Source organism: Mobula birostris, chromosome 8 (assembly GCF_030028105.1).
Source record: "Mobula birostris isolate sMobBir1 chromosome 8, sMobBir1.hap1, whole genome shotgun sequence".
NCBI classification, from domain to species: domain Eukaryota; kingdom Metazoa; phylum Chordata; class Chondrichthyes; order Myliobatiformes; family Myliobatidae; genus Mobula; species Mobula birostris.
In genome coordinates, this window is record NC_092377.1 from 13104342 (window position 1) to 13124999 (window position 20658).

Below are 20658 nucleotides of genomic sequence, written 5' to 3' on the forward strand. Positions count from 1 at the left end.
ACACTTCGCAGACATCCACGAAACAGGATAAAACCTGAAGAATGAATGACAGAAACGTTAGAACCCCATCTTCTGCATATACGCCCATACTCAACAGCCACAGTGCTTTGTTGTATATGATTGTTTTTATTTTTCTATTTATTGTGTTGTTTATGATTATTGTGTTTTTTGATATGGCATCGGATCCAGCGTAGCAATCATTCCATTCTTCTTTACACTCACATGCATTCTAGAATGACAATAAGCAACCTTGAATCCTGGTGAAGATTGACAAATGACCAATGTGCAAAAGATGACAAAATACAAATAAATATATAGATGTATTGATAGTTGGTGGTGGCATCTGTTAGTCTCGCGAGACCATGGATCTGCACCTGGAAGGTTCTCCAGGGTGCAGGCCTGGGCGAGGTTGTATGGAAGACCGGCAGTTGCCTATGCTGCAAGTCTCCCCTCTCCATGACACCGATGTTGTCCAAGGGAAGGGCAAGGGCCGATACAGCTTGACACCGGTGTCATCGCAGGAGTTGCCAGAACGAGGTTGAAAACAACGTCGGGCTGCCTTAGAGACTCCAGCTCCGGATTTGTCCTCAGGGTTTACTCCCAAAGCCTTTCCCATGAGTGGGTATGGCCGCAAGGCAGCGGAGGTTTGAAATCAGAGTTTCCCTCTCTTAGATGGACTGCCTTCCCAGGCTGATGAGCTCCATCTACCCGAAGCACTGGTTTTAAGGCGCCAGGACCCACCTTCACCCCTTCTCCTGTCAGTAGAAACAGTTCCACTGGGCTTACAGGCTAAACCAGACGAGAAGGCCAGGAGTTGGACTTGGTTGTCAGAGGCTATTTGAGGCACATGCTGTGAGGAGCACTTTTAGGTAATGGGGGCTTGTCCCCACTACCACTCCTCGGCTTGACAACCTTAAGAACGATAATTAATTAACCATAATTAATTAATTAATACATCAATCAATCAGTAATGCAAGCTGAGAATTGAGTTGTAGAGTCCTTGAAAATGTGTCCATAGTTTGTGGAGTCAGTTCAGTGTTGGGATAGGTGAAGTTGAGTGAAGTTATCTACACCAGCTCGGGAGCTTGATGTTTGAAGGCTAATAACTGTCCCTGAATTTGGTGGTAAGGCACCTAAGGCTCCTGCAGCTCCTGCCCAATGGTAGTAGCCAGAAGAAGATATGGCTAGATGCACCTGAATGCATCCATGCATCCATAATGTTTCTCCATGCCTGGGATCTGAATTCAACACAACAGAGCTAATGATTTGTCTGAGCAACTTCAATGAGTCTCACACTGTGTTCAGGTTTCAGAAATCTGCGCTGGAATTTGCTTGCTAATGTGCTGCATCAGAATGTTTTATGCGTGTTAAACTCTAACCAGCTTCATGTTCCTGAACTTCATGTTACCTATTGCAACAACCTTCTGATTCCTGCTGATACGTAGATGTTACCAGGACTGAAAGGACTGGGTTAAAGTTAGAGGTTCGGCAGGCCAGAATGTTAGAGTTTGAGTTAGAGACTGAGGGGTGATCTTGTAAAGGTATATAACATTGTGAGGGGTAAAGGCACACAGTATTTTTCATAGTGTTGGCAGCTTCAAAAACTAGACGACATAGGTTGAAGGCAAGAGAAGAAAGATTTAAAAGGGAACTGAGAGGCAATGGCCTTGTGCGGCAGGTGGTGTGAACATGGAACAAGCTGTCAGAAAAAGTGGTTGGGGGGGCCTCAATAACAGCATTGAGAAGATACTTGGACATGGATTGGAAAGGTTCAGAGGGACATGAGTCAAATGCTGGCAAATAGGACAAACTTAGATGGGCATCTTGGTCAAATGGATAAATTGGTTTGAAAGGAGTATTTCCTTCACTATTACCCTCTTTGCATCCACTCTAAGATTTTCAATATTAGGTAGGTTTCAATGAAATCCCCCCCCCCCCATTCTTCTAAACTTCAGGCCCAGAGCCATCCAACATTTCTCATATACTAACCCTTCCATTCCTAGGATCATATTGCTGGTGCGTGGTTCTAGACTCTTCCCACCTCCAGTGTAAGCTATAAACACAAACATCTTAGCAGACGGTCCTGTGCAGGCTCAGTGCTCTGGCCAGTATCTATTCTCTGACAGCAAAAAAAAGATTGGCGTAAACATTTCCCTTAGGTCACCAGCCTTGGTAATGTGGTTGCGAAGGTGGGTGGCACTTCCCAAACCGCCCCCCCAACACACACTTCAAAAGTTGCACAGAACTGATTAAATCACTAACGAACATGGATTAATTTATACCCCACTCTGTGCCCACGATCACAAGATTGCTGTGCACAGCTCAGTCCAGCGAGGTGTGAACTGATTCACTTCGGAAGGCTGAACTTGAGGACAGAGTACAGAGTTAATAGCAGTATTCTTAGCAGTGTGGAGGAACAGAGGGATCTTGAGCTCTATGTCTATAAATCCTTGAACATTGCCCCAAATTTATATGATGATTAAGAAAGCTTGTGGTGTGTTGGCCTTCATTAGTCGGGGCATTGAGCTCAAGAGCCAGAGACGATGTTGTAACTCTATAAGGTCCTGTTTATGCCGCACTTGGAATATCGTGTTCAGTTCTGGTCATCTCATTATAGGAAGGAGGTGGATATTTTCGAGATGGTGCAGAGGAGATTTGCCTGGAAGCTGCCTGGATGAGAGAGCATATCCGGTGAGGGAAGGCTGAGTGAGCGAGGGCTTTTTGCTTTGGAGTGGAGGATGAGGGGAGACTTGATAGTGTGTGCAAGATTGTAAGAGACATAGATGGAGCAGACAGCCAGCACCTTTTTCCCAGGGTGGCAATGGTTAATACAAGAGGACATGCTTTTAAGGTGATTGGAGGAAAGAATAGGGCAGATGTCAGAGGTACTTCTACGCACATAGAATGGTGGGTGTGTGGAAGGCACTGTCAAAGGTGATGGTGGAGACAGATATACTAGGGACATTTGAGAGGCATTTGGAATAAAGAAGTATGGAAGGCTATATAGGAGAGAGGTGTTAAACTGGTCTTGGAATAAGTTAAAAGGTTGGCATAACATCATGGGCCAGAAGCCCTGTACTGAGCTGTACTGTTCTATATTCAATGTTCTCTGTTGTTGTAGGTGTACGTACCCAGGGTATACAATAAGTGCCACAAAATCAGCCTTTCACAGCAGCAACGCCATGCATTACAAGCATGACAAACGTAAGTTAACATAAACTCAAATTAACATAAATTTGCACAACTTGCATGACAGAATAGACAAAACAATACTGGTACAATTTGAGAAAGAGAAAAAGCAATATTATCCGAGGCAATGTTAGGATCTTTCAGGTTGATGGTAGCGGGGAAGAAGTTTGATGAGTATTGAGGTGTGGGTCTTTCGGCTCCTGTACTTCCTGCCTGCCAGCAGCATCAAGTAGAGGGCATGGCCCAGATGTTAGGGTCCATGTCACCCTGCTGAGTCATTGCCCTCTTTTGATATCCCAGATGGTGGGGAGAGCCGTAAGCATGATGGAGTTGGTTGAGACTACCACCCTCTGGAGCTTCTTTTGTTCCTGTACGTTACAGTTTCTAGACCAGGCTGTGTTACAGCGAGTCAAACTGTATCAACCAACGTATGTCACTCCAGACATCACCACCACCATCATCATTATGTGCTGCGTTGTATGACATGGGCAGTCATGGTCCCCGTGACTATAATTGTTCTTAGCATATTTTTCTACAGAAGTGGTTTGCCATTGCCTTCTTCTGGACGGTGTCTTTACAAAACCAGTGACCCCAACTATTATCAGTACTCATCGTAGATTGTCTGCCTGGTGTCAGTGGTCGCATAACCAGGACTTGTGATATGCACCAGCTGCTCATACGACCATCCACCACTTGCTCCCATGGCTTCATGTGACCCTGATTGTGGGAGGGGTGGGCTAAGCAGGTACTGTATCTTGTCCAAGGGTGACCTGCAGGCTAGCGGAGGGAAGAGTGCCTTACACCTCTTTTGGTGAAGATGTATTTCCACCCTGCCACCCTACTCCTGACATACCCCAAGTTAATTTAGTCTACATAGAGTATCCCATTGATGCCAGTAAGAGAATCATTTACAATGAGCCCCAGGACATTTCAAAGTCAAGTTTATTGTCATATGCTAAAGTACATTTGTGCAGGATGTTTCCATAGTGGGGGAGTCTAGGAAAAGAGAGCATGGTTTCAGAATAGAAGGATGTTCCTTTTCAATAGAGATAAGGAGGAGTTTCTTTATCCAGAGGGTGGTGAATCTGTGGAATCCATTGCCACAGATTGCAGTGGAAACCAAGACATTGGGTATATTAAAAATAGAGGTTGATAGGTTCTTGTTTAACAATGGCATCAAAGGTTATGGGAAGAAGGCAGGGTAATGGAGTTGAGAGGAATAATAAATCAGTCATGATAGACTGGCATTACAGTCTTGATTGGCTGAATAGTTTAATTCTGCTCCTACGTTTTATGGTTTTATGGACACAAATAGAACGAAAAAAGGTCTAACCTGGTTGGCCAGGTTAAGTCTTTACCGCTTGGAATGTAGGAGCATGAAGGGTGACCTCATAGTAATGGTTATAAGTGTGAGTGGCATAACATGGTGAACAGTAGTAGTCTTTTCCCCAGAGTAGGGGAGGTCAAAATTAGAAGTATCGGAGGGGTAAGATATAAAAGGGATCTGAGGGGCAACTTCTCCACACAGAGGGTGGTGAGTGTATGGAATGAGCTTCCAGAGGAAGTTGTAGAAGCAGGTTCAATAGTATTATTTAAGAACCATTTGGACAAATAAAATATTGTGCAAAAGTCTTAGGCACACTGAATTTTTTTTATGCTTTCAGATGGTATGGCCTCCACAGAGCCCTGATCTCAACATCATCGAGGCTCTCTGGAATTATCTAGAGAGACAGAAGCAAGCAAGACAGCCAAAGTCTGCAGAAGAACGGTGGCAATTTCTCCAAGATGCTTGGAACAACCTACCAGCTGATTTTCTTATAAAACTGCGCAACAGTGTCCCTAAGAGAATTGATTCTGTTTTAAAGGTAAAGGGTAGTCACACCGAATAAGTGAATTAATTTAGATTTTTACTGCTCTTTATAGCATGTTTTTCATATTTAAAAACTTACATTTCATTATTTTTGAAAGTATCTTCACTTTACAGAATTTTTTTTACATGTGCCTGAGACTGTACGTGCAGGGTGGGTGCTTAGAGGGATTTGGCTGAACGCAGGAAATTGGTCCTGTTCAGGAACTAATTACGCAGACAACGTAGCTGGTTGCTCCTCGGGATTCCCCATAATTCCATGAAAGTGGTGTCGCAGGTAGATAAAGTCATAAGCTTTTGGAACATAAGCCTTGGTAAATCAAGACACTGAATGCAGTTGCTGTGATGTTATGTTGAAGTTGTTGGTGAGGTTGTTGGTAATATGTTGGTGAGCTTGAATTCCGAGTATTATGCAAGCACCGTCAAGTCAGTTCCACCATTCGACTATGGCTGATTTATTTTCCATCTCAAATCCATTCTACTGCCTGCTCCGTGTTAATTAGCCCTTGCTAAACATGAACTTCTGTCCACTCTGTCTAGGCCTTTCAATATTCGATAGGCTTCAATGAGATCAATTGGTTATTAAACTACATAGACTTATTAGATGTTGCCTGAACTTGAAGCCCTGAGCTACAAGGAGAGATTGTGCAAGGATTTTATTCCCTGGAACATAGCAGTTTGAGAAAGTTATCTTGTAAAACTCAAACACGATTGGAAACATCCTTTCTAAGTCCACTTTATCTAGCCCTTTCAATATTTGGTAGGTTTCGATGAGATTTCCATTCATTCTTCAAAACTGCCAGGCCTACTCAGGCACGCACCTCCCAGTCTCCACCCAACTAACAGGAGTCACTTGCCATTTGTGTCCAACTCATCAGCCGCAGCCTGTTTAAACCTCACTCTCAGCCACAGTCCTCGTTCACTCAGCAAACCAGCCAGCCTCAAACAGTTGCTCCTAGCCTTCAGTTATCTTGTTGCCTGTTGTGTTCAGTATCTGTTTTTTTCTTGTTTTGTGACCCTTTGTGGCTTGTTATTTTTGCAGTCTATCTTTAAAGTTATCTTTCACTGCTGACTCACCACCGCTGCTCTACTTTTGGGTCAGGCCTTCTCTACACTTCCTGACAGGTTGGGTGAACCAGCAATTGACCCAGCAGAGCTTGCTGTGGAAAGAAAGTCATCTGCCAACATGAGTACATGATCCAGAAGCAGCAGGAAACCTCTGACCATCTGTTTGCCACTCTCAACCAACTCTCCGTTTTGTTACAGCATTCGTGAACCAGTCAACTTCCTCCTTTGGAACCTGAGATTCCGGAGCCCAATTGCTTTGATGGACCTGTAACCCAACGGCACAACTTCTTGTCCCAGTGCATCTTACACTTCTAGCTCCAGCCATCTCTGTATTCTACGGAGCAAACAAAGATCGGCTTTGTCTAGCCAAATGACTGGGAGAACTCTGACTTGGGCCGGCTCTAAGAGGGCCGATAAAGCCACCATTAGCAATAAATATGAGGAATTCACTGCAGCCATGTGCAAGGTTTTCAGACCTCTGGGAAGTGGAAGGGAGGCAGCCGATTGAGTACTTTACTCATGATCGGTGTGGGATTAGATTATGAGATTAGATTATGAGGACATGCAGTCCTCTTTTATTGTCATTTAGTAATGCATGTATTAGAAATGATACAATATTCCTCCAGTGTGATATCACAGAAACACAGGACAGACCAAGACTGAAAAACTAACAAAACCACATAATTATAACGTATAGTTACAACAGTGCAAGAATACCATAACTTGATGAAGAACAGGCCATGGGCACAGTAAAAAAGTTCAAAGTCTCTCGAAAGTCCCACATCTCACGCAGACGGGAGAAGGAAAAAACTCTCCCTGCCATGCCCGACCACAGTCCGACTCTGAGTCATCTGAAAACTTTGAGCTCTGATCAGACCTCCGACACCAAGTACCGAGAACCATCTCTATCCGAATGCTTCGACCTCAGCCTCGGTCGCCAGCAGCAGGCAAAGCCAGGGATTTTTGGGCCTTCCCTCCGGAAGATTCTCAATCGCATAGTAGCAGCGGCAGCAAACGGGGCATTTCAGAAATTTCTCCAGATGTTCCTCTGTGCTTCTCACATCTGTCTCCATCAAATCAGAATTGTCCATGGCCCCTATTTAACAGATACGATATCATTTCACCAGAGAGCTGCGTGCGCTGCATCGCACTGCCATCTTCTCCTCCCTCACAGCATGGATTACACCATGGAATTCAGGACCATCACAGCGGAGTATGACTGGAATGCAGCAACACTGCAGACCCATGACCACCTTGGCTTCTTGGAGAGTTTGAGAGATGAGCTGACTACCTGGGGATACCAACCAACCTTGAAAGCCTCATCACTCTGGTTCTCCATGTTGAGCAGTGTCTTCTGGAACAACCCTCCAGATTAGCAGTGAGACCCCGTTTCATCCCTACAACCATTTCAGGCTGCAGAACCCTCATCAGCAATGGCTCAGGAGCCCATGCAGGTAGGGAGAACTCTGATAACCCTACCAAGAGTGTGCGCGTCAGTGGAGAAGCAACTTGTGCGCTCACAGTGGCGCTGCCGATCATCCGCGCAAGTGCCCACTGCGTCTGGGAAAATGCCACCACCAGGCAGAGATGAGGGACCTTCTGCCTGCTAAGCTCTCCCCAGCACCATAACCCGGGTCACTCGCTCTGACCTCCTTCACACTCCGACAGAGCGCGCAGGAGGTTCTGGTGGATTCCGGCACAGCATTCAACTTTCTGGATCGGACTCTGTGTCTGTAGTTTGGACTCCCTACTGAACCTATGTCTCAGCCCTTCTGCATCACAGCCATTAATGGATGTCCCTTGGGCTCTGGGACAGTCAGAGCGCACACATGCAGCGCATCAGCGAGCACCACAAATCCATCCAATTCCTTCTCACGGACTCACATAAGACTCCTCTCATCTGGGGTTACCACAGCTCCCCATTTACAACCTTCACTTCGCCTGGTCATCAGGTCCACTGCTGAATAAGGCACCCATCTACCGGACCACCTGCCTGCAACCTCAGTTGGGTTCACCCTGTAAATCCATGGAGGTAGAGGAAATATTCTTTTCTTTTCCAATACTTTTATTAATTTATACATATAAGAATACAGAGTACAGGGGAAAAATATATACGTCAGTACATTAAACTAAATCGCATATAGAGACACTATATTCGTACAAGTCAATTCGTTCATAACATTGAGAAATAATAATTTTATTATATAAAAAAAATCTAACCCACTCCCAAGACCGAAGCTGATTAGTAGAAAAAAAAGAAAAAAGATTGTTAGTCGTCATCTGTGCCTTAACAGCAAATCAAAGGTTTTGAAAATAATTCAGAAAAGGTCCCCTTAATGTTTGAAAGTCTTGATTAGATTCAAAGATTGAACATCGAATCTTCTCTAAATTTAAACATGACGTCACATCACGTAACCATTGGGCGTGAATAGGAGGGGCCACATCTTTCCATTTAAGCAATAGCGTCCTTCTGGCCATAAGAAACATAAAAACCAAAATGTCCAAATCAGATGGCTCCAAAATAATATCCTTTCCTCCAACAATACCAAATAAAGCAGTCAAAGGATTAAGCTTGAAATTTACTTTAAGAAGTATCAAAAAGGTTTGAAATACTTCTTTCTAATGTTTTCCAAGACTCAGACATGTCAAAAACATATGAATGAGTGAAGCTTCTCCATTATTACATTTATCACAATACAGAGATATATCTAAATAAAAATGAGACAACTTATCCTTAGTCATATGGGCCCTATGGACCACTTTAAATGAAACATTCAATCTCACTTCACTGTGCTGCCTCACAGACCACACCACTGCACGATCGATCTTCTCCCAGGAATCACCCCTCCCTGAGGTTGTCTGTTCTCCCTCTCCCCTTCTCAGACCCAAACCGTGAATCACTACAGTGCCAAAGCGCTACAGCATGACTTCATTCAACCATCCCAATCCCTGCAGTACAGGACTTTTTGTTGTCAAAAATGAAGATGGGGGTCTCCATCCCAAAATCGACAACTGTGGACTCAACAAAATCACCATTAAGAACTGCTACCCTCTGCCTTTATGGATGGCATATTCAAAACACACCATGGGGCTCAGATTTTCACCAAACTGGTTCTATGGAGCACATACAAACTAACCCGCATCCATCAGGTGGATGAGTGGAAGACAGCATCCGTAAAACCCACTGGTCACTACAAATACTTGGTGATGCCTTTTGGACTTTCCAACAGTCCAGCCATTTTACAAGTCTTCATCAACGAGATCCTCTGAGACATGCTACACAGGTATGTGTTCATCTACCTCAATGACATCCTCATCTTCTCCAAGGACCCCAAGACCAAACTGTCGCGTCCACTCAGTCCTTTAGCGCCTCCTCGCAAATCAGTTGTACTGCAAGTTAGAAAAATGCCAGTTCCACACTCCACACTCCTTTCTTGGCTACATCCTTTCACCCCAAGGCATAACCATGGACCCAAAGGAAGTGCGCACCATCGTTGAATAGCCCTGACCATGCTCCCTCAAACAACTACAGCACTTCTTGGGCTTGTCTAACTTCTACTGTTGTTTCATCAGAAACTGCATCCAAATCACTGCTCCTCTACCTCCCTTAGCAAGCCATCTATCTCTCAGAAAACCTGGACTATGCTTTTGAGGAGTTTAAGAGATGCTTCACCACTGCTCCCATTCGTCACCATCTGAACCCTTTCAGACCTTTTGTGGTAGAGGTGGACGCATCTGACGTAGGCATCGGGGCCATCCTCCCACTTGTGCCTTCCCATGTTTAACTCTACACAGCACAGTTATAGAGTTGGAGACAGGGAGTTACTTGTTATTAAATGAGCCTCGGAGGATAGGAGATATTGGCTGGTGGGAAACACCAAGCCCTTCCTGATCTGGGCTGACCACCAGAACCTCATATCCATACAACAGACTCACCAACTCAGGCTATGTCAGGCTTGCTGGGCCACCTACTTCAAGCAAATCAACTTCAACATCTCCTACTGATCCGGCTCCACGAACACTAAAGCAGCCACCTTGTCATGACAGTTCGACCCAGCTGAAGAGGAGACTAACCTTCAGCCCATTATTCCATCCTCGCCCCAGTCATCTAGGATCTTGAGAACCAATCCGTATGAGCATGAGTCTGCTCTGGCCTACCCGCCTGACAACTGCATGTACATGTCGGCGGCCATTTACTCTGAGAAACTCCAGTGGACCCACTCCTCACCCCTTTCCGGCCATCCAGAAGCACCGCAAACTCTAGACTTTCTGCCGTGGCAACCGTGATCGCAGGTGTATATCAGTTTGTCTCTGCCCGCCCTCCATGTGCTAAGTCTAATACCTCCATGCAGCAACCCTCTGGACTCCTGTGGCTCCTAACAGCCCCCTGATGCCCGTTGTCCCAAACCGTCATGGATTTCATCATGGGCCTGCCACTTTTCTGCAGAGGCCACAGTAGTCATGACAGTGGTGAATCGGTTCTCCAAGGTAGCCCACTTCATTACCCTCCCCAAACTTCTGTCAGTGTCTAAGGTGGCAGACCTGATTCTCCAAAATGGAGTTCGCCTCCGGGGTTTCCCTGAGGACACTGTGTTGGATTAGGCCGCACAATTTGCCTCCCACTTCTGGCGAGCCTCCTGCTCCCTCCTCTGCATCTCGATGAGTTTGTCCTCTGGCTATCATCCACAGACCAACAGTCAGTCGGAAAGAGCCAACCAGAATATGGAAAGGTTTCTGCGATACTTCGCCACATCTAACCCTCTCAGGGTCTGCTCTGGGCTGAACTATGCCAAAATCTGCACACCTCTTCTGCCACAGGTATGTTACACTTTGAAGTGCTTCATGGTTACCAACCCCCTGTTGTTCCCTGCAGAGGAGCCAACGATGAAGGTCTCGTCCACCAGGTCCCCATTTGCCAATGCCAGAATATTTGGAAGAGGAAGTGGAGGGCCATTCAAGCTACCAACCACACTGACTACCACCAGGCTAGTCACTGTCGGCACCCAGCCAGACTACTCCAGCCTGGGGGCCGTATCTGGCTGTCCACCTGAGATCAGACTCTGTCCGCTGAATCCCACAAGCTCTTACTTCGGCTCATTGGTCCCTTTAAGATTACTCATCACATCAACACAGACCCCAGGATCTGCTTTCCACGGGTCCTGCCTCAAGCCAATTGTCCATCGACCTCTCAGCCCACCTGAGCCAACACCTCTGGAATCAAGGATTATGGAAGGCGGTCCAATATACACAGGTCACTGGTTGATGAATTCTCATCATAGTGGATGGAGTGTGTGGTACCTGGTTGACTGGGAAAGGTACAGTCCAGAGGAAAGGTCTTGGGTGCAGTCTAGATTCATCTTCAATCCATTGCTCATGGAGGAGTTCCTCTGGACCCATCCAAATCATCCTGGGCCATCAGGTGTCAGCTGTAGAAGGGATGGCAAAGGTGCTGTCAAGCCTGCACAGGCAGGTACCTCCCAGTTTCCACCCAGCTAACAGGAGTCACCTCCCACTCATTTCAAACTCATCACCTGCAACCTATTTAAACCCAGCTCTCAGCCACAGTCCTTTGTTCACCAATCGAACCAGCCAGCCTCAACCAGTTGCTCCTGGCCTTCAGTTGCCTTGTTACGTGTGGTGTTTAGCATCTGTTCTCTCTTAGAAACATAGAAACATAGAAAACCTATAGCACAATACAGGCCTTTTGGCCCACATTGCTGTGCCGAACATGTACTTTTCTTGTTTTGTGACTGCTCGTGGCTTGCTATTTTCGCCGTCTGTTACTAAAGTTATTGCTCACGCTGAATCGTCTCCACTGCTCTGCTTCTGAGTAAGGCGTCCTCTACATTTCCTGACAGTTATAGGATTACACTGTTAAACTGGAAAGAGTGCACGGAAGATTTAGACCATAAGACCATAAGACAAAGGAGCAGGAGTCGTCCATTCAGCCCATCGAGTCTGCTCCGCCATTCTATCATGAGCTGATCCATTCTCCTATTTAGTCCCATTCCCCCGCCTTCTCACCATAACCTTTGATGCCCTGGCTATTCAGATACCTATCAATCTCTGCCTTAAATACACCCAATGACTTGGCCTCCACTGCTCCCCGTGGCAACAAGTTCCACAGATTCACCACCCTCTGGCTGAAAAAATTTCTTCGCATCTCTGTTCTGAATGGGCGCCCTTCAATCCTGAAGTCATGCCCTCTCGTACTAGACTCCCCCATCATGGGAAACAACTTTGCCACATCCACTCTGTCCATGCCTTTCAACATTCGAAATGTTTCTATGAGGTCTCCCCTCATTCTTCTAAACTCCAAGGAATACAGTCCAAGAGCGGACAAACGTTCCTCATATGTTAACCCTCTCATTCCCGGAATCATTCTAGTGAATCTTCTCTGTACCCTCTCCAACGTCAGCACATCCTATCTTAAATAAGGAACCCAAAACTGCACACAGTACTCCAAGTAAGGTCTTACCAGTGCCTCATAGAGCCTCAACATCACATCCCTGCTCCTATACTCTATTCCTCTAGAAATGAATGCCAACATTGCATTCGCCTTCTTCACCACCGACTCAACCTGGAGGTTAACTTTAAGGGAATCCTGTACGAGGACTCCCAAGTCCCGTTGCATCTCAGAACTTTGAATTCTCTCCCCATTTAAATAATAGTCTGCCCATTTATACCTTCTACCAAAGTGCATAACCATACACTTTCCAACATTATATTTCATTTGCCACTTCTTTGGCCATTCTCCCAATCTATCCAAGTCTCCCCGCAGACTCTCCGTTTCCTCAGCACTACCGGCCCCTCCACCTATCTATTTCACCGATGTAGAGGAGACTGCACCGGGAGCACTGGATGCAATAGATGACCTTAACAGACTCACAAGTGAAATGTTGTCTCTCTTTCTTTAAGGATCGTGGTTTCCCTTCTGCCATCATCAATGATGCCCTCATCTGCATCTCCTCCATTTCCCACACTTCGGCCCTCACCCCATCCTTCTGCCACCACAACAGGGACAGAGTTCTCCTTTTCCTCACCTACCACCCCACCAGCTTCCGGATCCAGCACATTATCCTCCGCAACTTCTGTCACCTTCAACAGGACCCCACCACTAAGCACATCTCTCCTTCTCCACCCCTCTCCGCTTTCTGCAGGGATCGGTCCCTCCGCGACTCCCTGATCCATATGTCCCTCCCCATGGATCTCCCACCCAGCACTTATCCCTGTAAGCGTAAGTGCTACACCTGTCCCTACACCTCCTCTCTTGCCACCATTCAGGGCCCCAAACAGTCCTTCCAGTTGAGGCAACACTTCACTTGTGAGTCTGTTGGAGTCATCTATTGCATCTGGTGCTCCCTGTGCAGCCTCCTCTACATCGGTGAAACCCGACGCAGATTGGGGGACCGCTTCGTCGAGCACCTCCGCTCCGTCCGCCGCAACAGACAGGATCTCCCGGTAGGCACCCACTTCAACTCTGCTTCCCATTCCCATTCAGATATGTCCATACATGGCCTCCTCTACTGCCATGATGAGGCTAAACTCAGGTTGGAGAAGCAACACCTCATATACTGTCTCGGTAGTCTCCAACCCCTTGGTATGAACATAGAATTCTCCAACTTCGGTAATTCCCTCCCCCTCCCTTCCTCTATCCCTATTTCACTCTGCCCCCTCCCCCAGCTGCCTACCACCTCCCTCATGGTTCTGCCTCCTTCTACTACCCATTGCGCTTTCCCCTATTCCTTCTTCACCTTTCCTGCTTATCCCCTCCCTGCTTCCCCACCCCCACCCCTTTGTCTTTCCCCTTACTAGTTTTTCACCTGGAACCTACCAGCCTTCTCCTTCCCACCGTCCCCCCACCTTCTTTATAGGGCCTCTGCCCCTTCCCCCTACAGTCCTGATGAAGGGTTCCGGCCCGAAACGTCGACTCATCGTTTCCATGGATGAAGCCCGACCTGCTGAGTTCCTCCAGTGTGTTGTGAGTGTTGCTCTAATAAGGCATGCTCTCCAATCCGGGCAACAGCCTCGTACCTATCCAAACTTCTCCTAAACGTTGGAATCGAGCTTGCTTGGGCTACTTGTGCTGGCAGCACATTCCACACTTTATGACCCTCTGAGTGAAGAAGTTTCCCCTCATATTCCCCTTAAACTTTTCACCATTCACCCTTAACCCATGACCTCTGTAGTCCCACCCAACCTCAGTGGAAAAAGCCTACTTTCATTTACCCTATCTATACCTCTCATAATTTTGTCAGGATGGCATCTGATAGTCTCGCAAGTCCATGGATCTGCACCTGGAAAGTCTTGCTTCAGTCTCTCCAAGGCACAGGCCTGGGCAAGGTTGTATGGAAGACCAGCTGTTGCCTAAGCAGCAACTTACTTGTAAGCTTCTTCTGCACTTGTTCAAACTTGTTTACATATTTCCTGTAGGTAGGTAACCAAAACTTCACACTATACTCCAAATTAGGCCTCACCAACATCTTACATAACATCCCATCTCCTGTACTCAATAAATTGATTTATGAAGTCCAATGTGTCAAAAGCTTTCTTTATAACCCTATCTACCTGTGATGTCACTTTCAAAGAATTATATACCTATGGTCCCAGATCCCTTTGTTCTACCACACTTCTCAGTGTCCTACCACTGTGTAATACCTACCCTGGTTGGTCCTCCAACGTCCAAAAACTCGCACTTGCCTGCATTAAGTTCCATCTGCCATTTTTCAGCCCATTTTTCCAGCTGATGCTAATCCTTTTGCCAGCTATGATAGCTTTCCTTGCTGTCCACTACACCCCCAATCTTGATGTCATCTGCAAATTTGCTGATCCAGTTAACCCCATTATCATCCAGATCATTGATATAGATGACAAACAACAATGGACCCAGCACCGATCCCTACAGCATATCACTAGTCACAGGCCTACAGTCAGAGAGGCAACCATCTACTACCACTCTCTGGCTTCTTACGCAAGGCCAATGTCTAATCCAATTTACTACTTCATCCTGAATGCCGAGCGACTGAACCTTCTTGATTAACCTCCCAAGCAGGACCTTGTTAAATCCCTTGCTGAAGTCCATGTAGACAACATCCACTGCCTTGCCTTCATCCACTCTTCTGGTACTTCCTCAAAAAACTCTGTAAGATTGGTTAAACATGACCAGCCACATACGAAGCTATGCTGACTATCCTTATCAGTCCATATCTATCCAAATACTTACACACCCGTTCTCTTAGAATACATTCCAATAACTTTCCCACAACTGATCTCAGACTCACTGGCAGATAATTTCCTGGTTTATGTTTACAGTCTTTTTTAAAGAGCGGAACAACATTGGCTATCCTCAATCCTCTAGTACCTCTGCTGTTGCTAAGGATGTTTAAAATTACTCTGCTAGGGTCGTGGTAATTTCTGCATTTACCTCCTGCAGGGTCTGGGGATTTATCCACCCTGATTTACCTCAGGGTAGCAAACACCTCCTCCTCTGTAATCTGTACTGAGTCCATGAAGTTGATGCTGCTTTGCCTCACTTCTATAGACTGTATCTGTCTTCCAAGAAAATACAGATGCAAAGAATTAATTTAAAATCTCCCCCATCTGTGTTGGCTGCACACATGGATTACCACTCTGGTGTTTGCAGAGGAGTAATTTTGTCCCTAGCAATCCTTTTGCTCTTAACATAAATACAGAATCCTTTCGGATTCTCTTTCACCTTGTCTGCTAGAACAACATCATGCCTTCTTTTAGCCTTCCTGATTTCTTTCTTAAGTGTCCTCTTGCATTTCTTGTACTCCATAAGTATCTCATTTGTTCCTACCGGCCCATGCCTGCTATACATCTCCCTTTGTCTTTTAACTAAGTTCTCAGTTCTCTACATTTTTTATCTTTACCTTTTATTCTGGCAGGCACATATAAGCCTTGTATTCTCAAAATTTTGACTTTGAATGCCTCCCACTTTTCAAGTACAACTCCGCCAGAAAACAGCCTGTCCCAAGCCACACTTGTCAGATTATTTCTGATACCATCAAAATTGGCCTTCCTCCAATTTAAAAGCACATCCCGCAGACCAGACCAATCTCTTTGCTTATTTATTTTGAAATTAGTGGCATTGTGGTCACTGGATCCAAACTATTCCCTTACACTATCTTCTGTCACCTCCCCTGTTTAATTCCCTAATGGCATATCCAGTATTACACACTTTTTCATTGGACAGCTACATACTGATGAAAGAAACGCTCCTGTACACATCTGAAAAACTCAGTTGCCCCTTTACAGTATGGGATTCCCAGTCAATATGTGGAAAGTTCAAATCACGTAATATAACAACCTTATGTTTCTTGCAGCGGTCTGTTCCTCTCAATCTCTAGGACTTTTGGGTGATCTGTAATATAGTCCCATAACTAAGACCTTTTTTAGTTCTCATTTCCACCCACAATGCCTCACGGGTCAAGTTTTCCAGTCTGTCCTGATGGAGTACTGCCGTGACATTTTCCCTGACTAGTAAAGCCACCCTTCCTCCTTCAATCTCCTTCTGTCACATCTGGAACATTGAGCTGCCAGTCCTGCAAGTGAAACTTACTAATGGCTACAATGTCATAATTCCATATCTGAATTCATGCCCTGAGCTCATTCACCTTTCTTACAATACTTGTTGCATTGAAATTTAGGCAGCTCAGGTCACTATGCTCACCCTTTTGATTCCTGACTTTGTCTGAGGTCTTGCCAACATCTGCCTCCACAACCTCTCCACTAACAGCTCTGGCACTCTGGTTCCCATCCCCCGAAGCTCAAGTTTAAGCTTCACCGTGCAGCATTAACAAACCTTCCCACTAGGATATAAGTCCCCCTCCAGTTCAGGTCCCACCTTCCCTGGAAGAGAGCCCAATGATCCAAAAATCTTATGCCCTTCTTCATACACCAACTCCTTAACCACGTATTAAACTGTATAATCTTCCTCATTCTGGCCTCACTAGCACATGGCACAGGTAGCAATCCTGAAATCACAGCTCTGAAGGCCCTTCCCTTTTAACTTAGCACCTAATTCCATGAACTCTCTATACAGAACATAGTCACTTGTCCTACACATGTCATTGGTACCTACATGGACCAAGACATTTGGCTATTCACCTTCTCATTTAATAATGCTGAGGACTCAATCCGAGATGTCTCAGGCCTGGGATCCAGGAGGCAACATACCTCCCAGGAATCTCATTCTTGCCCACAGAACCTCTGTCCGTTCCCCTAACTAACAAATCCCCGATCACAATAGTAACCTCCTTCTCCCTCCTTCCCTTCTGAGTCACAGAGTCAGACTCAGTGCCAGAGACCCAAGCACAGTGACTTCCCTCTGTTAGGTCAACCCCCCAACAGTATTCCTTTTGATGAGGGAGGTGGCCACTGGGGTACTTTGCACTGGCCCCTTAACTCCTATCCCCTTCCTGACTGTCACTTAGTTTCCTGTGTCCTGCACCTTGGGTGTAACTATCACTCTATATCTCCTTTCTATCAACCCCTTTAGCCTCCTGAATGATCCAGAGTTCACCTGTTTCCAGCTCCAACTCCTTAACATGGATCCTAAGAAGATGCAGCTGGATGTACTTCTTGCAGTTGCAGTCGTCGGGGACTCTGGAGGTCTCCTTGCCTTCCCACATTCCTTAAGAGGTGCATTCCACTATCCTGCCTGGCATCTCTACTGTCCAAGCTCAGAAGGGAAGGATAAAAAAAAATACTTAACCCAGAGCTTTTCTCTTTGTTGATTTATGACTGAAATCTCTCTCTGCTGAAGCCTTGAAGAGCTAAAGCCTCAAAATCACTACTCTGACTCTGTGCCTGTCCCTGCCTTCCTTTAATTTGCTCTTGCTTGTCAATCTCAAACATGGATTGGTTGCTGGTCAAAGCTGTGTTCCACTGCTGTGACCCGCTGCTCCCTTTTCCTTCTTGGAAGTGTACCTGAGCGAAATTATGTACCCTTCACTCAATCTTCTGATGTCCACATTAGTCACTGGCCAAAGCTCGATTACACTGCCGTGACCCACTGCTGCCTTTTTCTATTCAGGCAGTGGACTGAGTGAAATCCCCTCCTCTCAAACTTCCATTGATCACTGGTCAAAACCTCTAGTTAATCAATGAAAAACTACACACAAACAAATAATGATTAGCAATTAATGTGCAAAAGAAGACAAAGTCAGCAAGTACAAGAAAATATACATAGTCAATTTTGGTTAATTCACACACATTGGGACTAGTGCATTTTGGTCCAGTTAGCTGAAGTTTCATGGAAATAATTAAAAAGTGATAAAAAAAATACAAACTAGCATTTAACTGAGTAACAAGTTACAGTGGTGCCAGAAAGTTTGTGAACCCTGTAGAATTTTCTCTATTTCTACATAATTATGGCCTAAAAAAAGGGAACCCAATTAAATAAATAACACCAAAACATGCTTGTTCATTTATTTATTGAGAAAAATGATCCAATATTATAAGTATTTGTTGGAAAATGTATGTGAACCTTTGCTTTCAGTAACTTGTGTGACCTCCTTGTACAGCAATAACTTCAGCCAAACATTTCCGGTAACTGTTGATCAGTCCAGCATGTCAGCTTGGAGGAATTTTAAGCAATTCCTCCTTACAAAACTGCTTCAACCCTGGGCTGTTGGCGGGCTTCCTTGCATGAACTGCTTGCTTCAGATCCTTCCACAACATTTCTATAGGATTCAGGTCAGGACTTTGACTCAGCCATTCCAAAACACAAATTTTCTTCTTTTAAAACCATTCTGTTGTTGATCTACCCTTGTCTTTCGGACCATTGTCTTGTTGCGTTATCCAAGTACTATTAAACCTCAGGAGATGGACTGCTACCCTGACATTCTACTGTAAAATGTCTTGATACAATTCTGAATTCATTGTTCCCTCAACAATCACAAGCTAACCAGGCCCTGAGGCAGCAAAGCTGCCCTAAACCATGATGCTTCTTCCATCGTGCTTCACAGCAGGGATGAGGTTTTGGTGTTGGTTTACAGACCCTTTTTTCCCTCCAAACATAGCAATGTGCATTTCTACAAAAAAGTTCAACTTGTGTCTCATCTGCCCACAGAACGTTGTCCCAGAAATGTTGCAGAATATCCAAGTGGTCTCTTGCTTACTTGAAACCTGTAGCAATGATTTTTTTGGAGAGCAGTGGTTTCCTCCATGGTGTTCTCCTATGAACACCATTTTCGTTCAGTGGTTTTCTTATAGTGGACTTGTGAACAGAGACTTTAGCAACTTCTAGTGATTCCTGCAGATCTTTAGCTGTTACCCTGGGTTATTTTTCATCTCCTTCATCATTGCATGTTGTGCTTTTGGTGTGATCCCAGTCCTAGGGAGAGTAGCAACAGTACTGAGTTTCCTCCACTTGTAGACAATTTCTCTTTCTGTGGACTGATGAACACTCAGATCTTTAGAAATGTTTTTGTAGCCTTTTCCAGCTTCATGCATCTCTACAATTCTTCTTGTATATCCTGTGAAAGTTTGGATTGAGGGATGGTGCACATAGACAGATTTTTCTTGAGAACAGCAGGCTATGTCAATAACCTGACTTTGTTTGTCTGTTTTATAGGGCGGGGCAATTCTACAGCCCACGCCTCCAATCTCGTCTCAGTGATTGGAACATCTGACACCAAATAACTTTTGTAGAAGGCATTACCCCAGAGGTGCTCATACTTTTTTCAACAAATACATATAATATTGGATCATTCTTCTCAATAAAAAATGAAAGAAGTATAATGTGTTTGAGCTATTTATTTAATTGGGTTCTCTTTATCTAGGTTTAGGACTTAGGTGAAGACCTGATCACATTTTAGGTCATATTTATACAGAAACAGAGAAGATTCTACAGGGTTCACAAACCTTCTAGCACCACTGTATGCATTTAAATGAAATACAGAACAAATTAGTGCACTACCAATACTACTACAGTACTATCAAACTGTGTTCATTCTTAACAGTTATCGACAGAGGAATTCATCCAGTGAATGCTTCAAGTATGGGGTGTCCAGAGACATGGGACCGCCTTTGGTGAAAGGGCTTAACGTGTCCATTCTGGGGCAGCTCACTCAACACTGGTCCCAACTGGACACTCAGCTCCCTCTCCTGTGTGTCTCCAAGCAGCTGTTTGCATGCACCAGTCTCCAAGCACTACTTCAACGGGTGGTCTAAACCAGATGAGGGTAGCTGGCGGGCCTCATACCCTGGCGAGATAGGGTCATGCCTGTTCCAGCATCTGAAGTCGTCTCCAGTAGCCTGGGCAGATGAACTCATCAGGTGAGATCCATTGACCCAGAAAGCAGGTCTGCCATGCTTCCTAGAAAGTGAACTGCATGATAAGGCACAGAAGATGTCATTGTTTTCCACTGCAAACAAGGAAGACCTCAGTTTATGACAACTACTCATTCCATTGGACCTTGACTTCCGAGGCTGAGAGAGTGGATCTGTCACAGTGCAACTGCTTTTACACTTTAAAGACTCTTCCGCACAGGTTTCACTGTCATCAT

At 45.3% G+C, this 20658-nt stretch overlaps 1 long non-coding RNA gene across 1 annotated transcript; it reads left to right on the plus strand.

The window, feature by feature from the left end:
- The first annotated feature begins 1456 nt into the window (after window positions 1-1456).
- On the plus strand, window positions 1457-20155 carry LOC140202140 (uncharacterized). The gene is made up of 4 exons (XR_011887012.1): window positions 1457-1541; window positions 3122-3204; window positions 4854-5054; window positions 20113-20155. It is a non-coding gene; the product is annotated as an uncharacterized lncRNA (long non-coding RNA).
- Window positions 20156-20658: the final 503 nt, after the last annotated feature.